Genomic DNA, 10,310 nt, shown 5'->3' with positions numbered 1-10,310 from the left:
TTAAAATACTGCATTTTATACTATTTGAATCAAGCTTTAATTTAATTATAGCTACATGTTTTGAATTGATACGAATACAAAACAATATTTTTCTGCCAAAAAAACTAAAATAACAAAATAAAATAAATAATTGTCCTTTGGCTTTTTTTTTTTAAATACTGCATTTTATACTATTTGAATCAAACTTTAATTTAATTATAGCTACATGTTTTGGATTGATACGAATACAAAAAAAATATTTTTCTGCAAAAAACAATAACAAAATAAAATAAATAATTGTCATTTGGCTTCTTTTTTTAATACTGCATTTTATACTATTTGAATCAAACTTTAATTTAATTATAGCTACATGTTTTGGATTGATACGAATACAAAACAATATATTTTTCTGCAAAAAACAAAAATAACAAAATAAAAAGATAATTGTCATTTGACTTTTTTTTTAAATACTGCATTTTATACTATGTGAATCAAACTTTAATTTAATTATAGCTACGTGTTTTGGATTGATACGAATACAAAACAATATTTTTCTGCAAAAAACCCCCCCCAAAATAACAAAATAAAATAAATAATTGTCGTTTTGGCTTTTTTTTTTTTAAATACTGCATTTTATACTATTTGAATCAAACTTTAATTTAATTATAGCTACATGTTTTGGATTGATACGAATACAAAAAAATATATTTTTCTGCAAAAAAACAAAAATAACAAAATAAAATAAATAATTGTCCTTTGGCTTTTTTTTTTTTAATACTGCATTTTATACTATTTGAATCAAACTTTAATTTAATTATAGCTATATGTTTTGGATTGATACGAATACAAAAAAATATTTTTCTGCCAAAAAAACTAAAATAACAAAATAAAATAAATAATTGTCCTTTGGCTTTTTTTTAATACTGCATTTTATACTATTTGAATCAAACTTTAATTTAATTATAGCTACATGTTTTGGATTGATACGAATACAAAAAAATATATTTTTCTGCAAAAAAACAAAAATAAAAAAATAAAATAAATAATTGTCATTTGGCTTCTTTTTTTAATACTGTATTTTATACTATTTGAATCAAGCTTTAATTTAATTATAGCTACATGTTTTGGATTGATACGAATACAAAAATATATATTTTTCTGCAAAAAAACAAAAATAACAAAATAAAATAAGTAATTGTCATTTGGCTTCTTTTTTTTAATACTGCATTTTATACTATTTGAATCAAGCTTTAATTTAATTATAGCTACATGTTTTGAATTGATACGAATACAAAACAATATTTTTCTGCAAAAAAAACTAGAAGAACAAAATAAAAAAATAATTTGGCTTTTTTTTTTAAATACTGCATTTTATACTATTTGAATCAAACTTTAATTTAATTATAGCTACATGTTTTGGATTGATACGAATACAAAAAAAATATTTTTCTGCAAAAAAAACAAAAATAACAAAATAAAAGAAATAATTGTCCTTTGGCTTTATTTTTTTAAATACTGCATTTTATACTATTTGAATCAAACTTTAATTTAATTATAGCTACATGTTTTGGATTGATACAAATACAAAAAAAATATATTTTTCTGCAAAAAAACAAAAATAACAAAATAAAATGAATAATTGTCCTTTGGCTTTTTTTTTTTTAATACTGCATTTTATACTATTTGAATCAAACTTTAATTTAATTATAGCTACATGTTTTGGATTGATACGAATACAAAAAAATATATTTTTCTGCAAAAAAACAAAAATAACAAAATAAAATAAATAATTGTCATTTGGCTTCTTTTTTTAATACTGTATTTTATACTATTTGAACCAAGCTTTAATTTAATTATAGCTACATGTTTTGAATTGATACGAATACAAAACAATATTTTTCTGCAAAAAAAACAAGAAGAACAAAATAAAAAAATAATTTGGCTTTTTTTTTTTTTAAATACTGCATTTTATACTATTTGAATCAAACTTTAATTTAATTATAGCTACATGTTTTGGATTGATACGAATACAAACAAAATATTTTTCTGCAAAAAAAACAAAAATAACAAAATAAAAGAAATAATTGTCCTTTGGCTTTATTTTTTTAAATACTGCATTTTATACTATTTGAATCAAACTTTAATTTAATTATAGCTACATGTTTTGGATTGATACAAATACAAAAAAAATATATTTTTCTGCAAAAAAACAAAAATAACAAAATAAAATGAATAATTGTCCTTTGGCTTTTTTTTTTTTAATACTGCATTTTATACTATTTGAATCAAACTTTAATTTAATTAAAGCTACATGTTTTGGATTGATACGAATACAAAACAATATTTTTCTGCCAAAAAAACTAAAATAACAAAATAAAATAAATAATTGTCCTTTGGCTTTTTTTTTTAAAATACTGCATTTTATACTATTTGAATCAAACTTTAATTTAATTATAGCAACATGTTTTGGATTGATACGAATACAAAACAATATTTTTCTGCAAAAACCCCCCCAAAATAACAAAATAAAATAAATAATTGTCGTTTTGGCTTCTTTTTTTTTTTTAATACTGCATTTTATACTATTTCAATCAAACTTTAATTTAATTATAGCTACATGTTTTGGATTGATACGAATACAAAACAATATTTTTCTGCCAAAAAAACTAAAATAACAAAATAAAATAAATAATTGTCATTTGGCTTTTTTTTAATACTGCATTTTATACTATTTGAATCAAACTTTAATTTAATTATAGCTACATGTTTTGGATTGATACGAATAAAATATAATAATAATAATAATAATAAATATAATATATAATAATAATAATAAATAAACACTTACTGTGACCAGAAAGAACAACATGAACTATGATATCAGGTAACATGAGTAGCATGGGTATCATCAGATAAACAGGGGAACAAACTTGGCTATGAAAACAAAAGAACTAACACAAAGGCAAAACTATGGACATGAAACAAATAAACGCTTACTGTGACCAGAACGAACAACATGAACTGTGATATCAGGTATCATGAGTAGCATGGGTATCATCAGATAAACAGGGGAACAAACTTGGCTATGAAAACAAAATAACTAACACAAAGGCAAAACTATGGACATGAAACAAATAAACACTTACTGTGACCAGAAAGAACGGCATGAACTGTGATATCAGGTATCATGAGTAGCATGGGTATCATCAGATAAACAGGGGAACAAACTTGGCTATGAAATCAAAAGAACTAACACAAAGGAAAAACTATGGACATGAAACAAATAAACACTTACTGTGACCAGAAAGAACAACATGAACTATGATATCAGGTAACACGAGTAGCATGATATCATCAGATAAACAGGGGTAATGTCGCCAGGCCGACCAACAGAAAAAGACAGGCTTAAATAACAGTGACATGATTAACACAGGTGCGTGTGTCCAAATGAGCAACAGGTGAAACTCATGGGTAACCATGGAAACAAAACCGAACAGCACATGGCCAAACAAAAACATGATCAAAAGACATAACAAAGACTGCGGAGGGAGATGTGGCCAGCGCCGCCTGCAGGAGCAAAGGTCACCGCCTCTGTCCATGGTGCTGAGGACAGAGCACCATCAGACGGGGGGCGTGGCAGTGCTGACGGCGAGACACAGCTGGCAGGTGATTACATTTCACAGGTGGTACGTGTTGATCTAATCCCCTGTTGTCTTTAACAGTAAGCGGCCGGGAACAGGAGGAGGGAAAGAGAGGATACGGACGTGACTGAAAAGTCACGTTCTGCTGGAGAAAGACTTTGATAAATAGATAAAACTTTGTTCAACTTGGCACGCCAGGCTCCTGTGAAGTATATGTCAGCGACTTCCACAAAGACTCTGATCCGCACACTCCTCAGGGCCCGCGACGCAGCCTTCAGGTCAGGGGACAGGGCACTGTACAGTGTTGCTAGAGCCGACCTGAAGAGAGGGATTAAAAAAGCAAAGGCGAACCACAGGAGGTGCATAGAGTCCCATCTGTCCAGCAAAAACTCACGGGAGGTGTGGCGGGGCATTCATGACATCACGAACTTCAGAGGCTGCAATATGACAACTGCGGATCAGAGTGCGACACTGGCAGAGGAGCTTAACTGTTTCTTTGCCCGTTTCGAAACCCCCCAGCGACACTCATCTGCTCCAGCCCTGCCCCCGCCCCCACCGGGCTCCGGCGCCACTCCACTCACTGTACAGGAGCACAGTGTCAGACGAGTGCTCCTGGCTGTGAACCCCAGGAAGGCTACCGGACCAGACGGAGTACCTGGAAAGGTGCTCAGGACGTGCGCCCACCAGCTCGCTCCCCCCCTCACCAGGATCTTCAACCTCTCCCTGGCTCAGGCAGTCATCCCATCCTGCCTGAAGTCATCTACAATAATCCCGGTGCCGAAGAAGTCTCCCATCACCAGCCTGAATGATTACCGACCAGTGGCCCTCACTCCGGTAATCATGAAGTGCTTCGAGCGACTTGTTCTCCAGCACATCAAGGACCATATCCCTCCAGACTTCGACCCCCACCAGTTCGCATACCGGGCGAACAGGTCCACAGAGGACGCCATCGCTGTTGCGCTCCACTCTGCTCTGAACCACCTGGAGCAGCAGCAGAGCTACGTCCGGATGCTCTCTGTGGACTACAGCTCTGCCTTCAATACAATAATCCCGGACAGACTCTGCAATAAACTGGACACTCTTGGCCTCCCCCCTCTCACAAACGCCTGGATAAGGGACTTCCTAACGGACCGACCCCAGAATGTGAGACTTGGCCCGCACCTCTCATCCTCCCGCACGCTGAGCATCGGCTCCCCACAGGGCTGTGTGCTGAGCCCCCTCCTCTACTGCCTTTACACCCATGACTGCAGTCCGGCCCACAGTGACAACCTTACCGTCAAGTTCGCCGACGATACCACAGTGGTCGGGCTCATCTCCAGGGGTGACGAGGCTGCCTACAGAGAGGAGGTCCTGAAGCTGACGGCCTGGTCTTCGGAGAACAACCTCGCTCTCAACACCAGCAAGACCAGAGAGATCATCGTCGACTTCAGGAGGAGCAGCACCGACCCTGCCCCCCTCTACATCAACGGCGAGCGTGTAGAGAGGGTCCACACCTTCAGGTACCTTGGAGTCCACATCTCTAATGACTTCTCCTGGACAGTCAACACCACATCAATCATCAAGAAGGCTCAGCAGCGGCTACACTTCCTTAGAGTCCTCGGGAAGTACAACCTGAAGCCTGACCTGCTGCTGACCTTCTACCGCTCGTCCATCGAGAGCCTGCTGACCTACTGTATTACGGTATGGTACGGCAGCTGCACTGCAGCAGACAGGGAGAGGCTGCAAAGAGTGGTCAAGACGGCTCAGAAGATCATCGGCCGCCCTCTCCCCTCTCTGACGGACATCTACACCTCCCGCTGCCTCAACAGAGCCAGTGCCATCATCAAGGACAGCACCCACCCTGGCTCTGACCTGTTCCACCTGCTGCCCTCTGGGAAGCGCTACAGGTGCATTAAAACCAAAACAAACAGGCTAAAGAACAGCTTCTTCCCCAGGGCCATAACCATCCTGAACGGACTGCCCCATTGTCCCTCATAACTGCCTTCTCTTCGGTGCAATAACCCATTCCACCAACCACCCTGTTTTTGTTTTTTTTCATGTATATATTCATTTCACACCATATTCATTGCACTTCTACATTTTTTATATTTTTATATATTTGCACATTGTTTTTCTAGCATGCACACATCGCACTGTATGGAATGGCCTCAATCTCGTTACCTTGCGTAATGACAATAAAGCTGATTCTGATTCTTCTGATTCTGAACTCTCTTCTGCCGTCTGCCGGGCTCCAGTTTGTCACGTTTCGTGTGCCAGGTAAACCGCGGCAAAAAGGGCCACATGAATCCTGCTAACAACTCTTAATAAATGAGTCATTTTTGCTGTGGGAACCCTGACATGGTTTCTGACACATTCTAAAAAGTTCAAAAAGTGTGTTGTCAGATTTAGAGTTGAGAAGTTTTCTTTTTAAAAAAGGGATAAAGACCAAAGGACAGCGCTTGTGATATAGCTTGTTATGCTTTATTTTTGCATAGGGAATCATACTTGTCAGCAATGACTGGATGAAAGTGTATACATGTTTATTAAATGGCATACCAGACGACAACAGGAAGTCCAAGACACGCGAAGCCATGACATCACTTCCTGTTCTTACACATCATGCAAATAAAGGTTGATTATTGACTTTAGCTCATTTAAAAATAAAGAAAAACAAAAAAAAAAAAGCTGCAGCCCTTTTCACCCTCGGAACTTTCTCCAGCGTCGTCCCGTGTCGGCATGCACACTTTGCGGCTTTTCCGCCGCTTTAGTAGTGAAAAGGGCTGCGGCTTCACGCGGTTTGATCATATCGGGACGCGAGCATGCGCTCTGAAAAGAAAGAAATGGATGGTATCAAAAGTGTCTTTGACAGAAAAAAAAAGAAAAGTAGGAAAGATAATGGGCAAGAAAAGTTCAAATGTGTCGTTTTTTTTGTTGGAAAATGCGACCAAATCCCACAAAAACAGAGGGAAAAAAAAAACATTGCACGCTAACTCGCTAATAGCATGGAAACGGCCGGAGTTAAGTTTTGTCGTCAACCGATTAAAAAAATAGATTGGTAAAAAGTCAAAATGGAAGCGTATTGTGCACCTGGACTGGTGCACTGCTGGGCTGCAACCAGCAGGGGTGCTCTTGCTTTCATCGCCACCAGTTTGCTGTCCGAGGAAGAAGAACATGACGTCGTTCATTTTCCTCATCCATGGAAACTCTCTGGCTTTGTTAGAATGATTTGGCCACGGGACTGTCATCTCATTTGCATAAAGGTGCATTAGTACAAAAAACACGAAAAGCAAAGCAAATATGTTCAAACCTAGGAAATGATCTTTTTGTACACAAACAAGTCTCAGCTATTAAATGTCCACAGCAATAATCGCTCCTTAAGAACAACCAAGTCAGTCTCCAAAAGAATTTTAGCCAGATTGGTCGCCACTTATTTTATTTTATTTTTTCCCAACAAGAGAATTTAAAGCAGGGGTGTCCTAACTTTAGTAGTAAAGCATTCAGTAACCATTTGGATATTTTTTTTTGTTTCAAATTCAATACAATATATTGGGGCTCCAGACTGTTAAAGGTCCCAGGGACCCAAAAGGGTCTCCGTCATTAAAGTGCCAAAACATGTCATATATATATATATATATCTTTTAAATGTTTAAATATCTGTAGATCAACTTCAGATCTATCCGTTGACATCATTTTTAAAAAAATGTTTTATGTTTTATGCCCTTTTTGTCAACAAAAACCTTGCTTTTTTGAGGTGTAAAATGTGGAATATTTGATGTGAAGTAATTGGAGTCTTAAATAGGTCAGTAATTCTTGACATTGCTTTTGGCTCATTTTTTTATTTTAATTTTTAGTAGATATTTTTCATTTTCAAAACAAATACAATATTTATTGTAACCATTAGGGCTCCACTACATTTTGGAGACTGTTAAAGGTCTCAGGGACCCAAAAGGGTCTCCGTCATTAAAGTGCTAAAAACAAGTGTAATAATTAATTTTTAAAAACGTTTAAATATCTATAGATCAACTTCAGATCTATCCGTTGACATCATTTAAAAAAAAATGTTTTATGTCCTTGTTAACGAAAACCCTGCTTTTTTGGGGGGAGAAAAAAGGTCAAAGTGGAATATTTGATGTGAAGTAATTGGAGTCTTAAATAGGTCAATAATTCCTAACATTGCTTTTGGTTAATTTTGTATTTTTTTGGTAGATATTTTTCATTTTCAAAACAAATACAATATTTATTGTAACCATTAGGGCTCCACTACATTCTGGAGACTGTTAAAAGTCTCAGGGACCCAAAAGGGTCTCCGTCATTAAAGTGCTAAAAACAAGTGTAATAATTAATTTTTAAAAACGTTTAAATATCTATAGATCAACTTCAGATCTATCCGTTGACATAGAATCCAAAAAAATGTTTTATTCCCTTTTTAACAAAAAACCCTGCTTTTTTGGGGGGAAAAAAATGTTCAAAGTGGAATATTTGATGTGAAGTAAATGGAGTCTTAAATAGGACAATAATTCTTGACATTGCTTTTGGCTAATTTTTTTATTTTAATTTTTTAGATATTTTTCATTTTCCAAAACAAATACAATATTTATTGTAACCATTAGGGCTCCACTACATTTTGGAGACTGTTGAAGGTCTCAGGGACCCAAAAGGGTCTCAGTCATTAAAGTGCTAAAAACAAGTGTAATAATTAATTTTTTTTAAACGTTTAAATATCTATAGATCAACTTCAGATCTATCCATTGACATAGAATCCCAAAAAATGTTTTATGCCCTTGTTAACGAAAACCCTGCTTTTTGGGGGGAAAAAAAGGTCGAAGTGGAATATTTGATGTGAAGTAATTGGAGTCTTAAATAGGTCAATAATTCTTGACATTGCTTTTGGCTAATTTTTTAGATATTTTTTATTTCCAAAACAAATACAATATTTATTGTAACCATTAGGGCTCCACTATATTTTGGAGACTGTTAAAGGTCTCAGGGACCCAAAAGGGTCTCCGTCATTAAAGTGCTAAAAACAAGTGTAATAATTAATTTTTAAAAACGTTTAAATATCTATAGATCAACTTCAGATCTATCCGTTGACATAGAATCCAAAAAAAATGTTTTATGCCCTTTTTAACGAAAAACCCTGCTTTTTTGGGGGGGAAAAATGTTCAAAGTGGAATATTTGATGTGAAGTAATTGGAGTCTTAAATAGGACAATAATTATTGACATTGCTTTTGGCTAATTTTTTTATTTTAATTTTTTAGATATTTTTCATTTCCAAAACAAATACAATATTTATTGTAACCATTAGGGCTCCACTACATTCTGGAGACTGTTAAAGGTCTCAGGGACCCAAAAGGGTCTCCGTCATTAAAGTGCTAAAAACAAGTGTAATAATTAATTTTTTAAAACGTTTAAATATCTATAGATCAACTTCAGATCTATCAGTTGACATAGAATCCAAAAAAATGTTTTATACCCTTGTTAACGAAAACCCTGTTTTTTTGGGGGGGAAAAAGTTCAAAGTGGAATATTTGATGTGAAGTAATTGGAGTCTTAAATAGGACAATAATTCCTAACATTACTTTTGGTTCATTTTTTTTTTGGGTAGATATTTTTCATTTCCAAAACAAATACAATATTTATTGTAACCATTAGGGCTCCACTACATTTTGGAGACTGTTAAAGGTCTCAGGGACCCAAAAGGGTCTCCGTCATTAAAGTGCTAAAAACAAGTGTAATAATTAATTTTTTAAAACGTTTAAATATCTATAGATCAACTTCAGATCTATCAGTTGACATAGAATCCAAAAAAATGTTTTATACCCTTGTTAACGAAAACCCTGTTTTTTTGGGGGGGAAAAAGTTCAAAGTGGAATATTTGATGTGAAGTAATTGGAGTCTTAAATAGGTCAATAATTCCTAACATTACTTTTGGTTCATTTTTTTTTTGGGTAGATATTTTTCATTTCCAAAACAAATACAATATTTATTGTAACCATTAGGGCTCCACTACATTTTGGAGACTGTTGAAGGTCTCAGGGACCCAAAAGGGTCTCCGTCATTAAAGTGCTAAAAACAAGTGTAATAATTAATTTTTTAAAACGTTTAAATATCTATAGATCAACTTCAGATCTATCCGTTGACATAGAATCCAAAAAAATGTTTTATGCCCTTTTTAACGAAAAACCCTGCTTTTTTGGGGGGAAAAAATGTTCAAAGTGGAATATTTGATGTGAAGTAATTGGAGTCTTAAATAGGTCAATAATTTCTAACATTGCTTTTAGCTCTTTTTTTTTTTTTTTTGGTAGATATTTTTCATTTTCAAAACAAATACAATATTTATTGTAACCATTAGGGCTCCACTACATTTTGGAGACTGTTAAAGGTCTCAGGGACCCAAAAGGGTCTCAGTCATTAAAGTGCTAAAAACAAGTGTAATAATTAATTTTTTAAAACGTTTAAATATCTATAGATCAACTTCAGATCTATCCGTTGACATAGAATCCAAAAAAATGTTTTATGCCCCTTTTAACGGAAAACCCTGCTTTTTTGGGAGGGAAAGTTCAAAGTGGAATATTTGATGTGAAGTAATTGGAGTTTTAAATAGGACAATAATTCTTGACATTGCTTTTGGCTCATTTTTTTATTTTTATTTTTATTAGATATTTTTCATTTTCAAAACAAATACAATATTTATTGTAACCATTAGGGCT

At 34.5% G+C, this 10,310-nt stretch overlaps 1 long non-coding RNA gene across 1 annotated transcript; it reads left to right on the top strand.

Moving 5' to 3' along the window:
• Positions 1-9,707: 9,707 nt before the first annotated feature.
• LOC133618005 (uncharacterized) lies at positions 9,708-10,310 on the top strand. Its single transcript, XR_009817100.1, has 2 exons — positions 9,708-9,854; positions 10,205-10,310. It is a non-coding gene; the product is annotated as an uncharacterized lncRNA (long non-coding RNA).

The sequence above is a fragment of the Nerophis lumbriciformis genome, linkage group LG18 (genome assembly GCF_033978685.3).
Source record: "Nerophis lumbriciformis linkage group LG18, RoL_Nlum_v2.1, whole genome shotgun sequence".
NCBI lineage: Eukaryota > Metazoa > Chordata > Actinopteri > Syngnathiformes > Syngnathidae > Nerophis > Nerophis lumbriciformis.
This window is presented reverse-complemented; position numbering and strand designations above follow the sequence as displayed.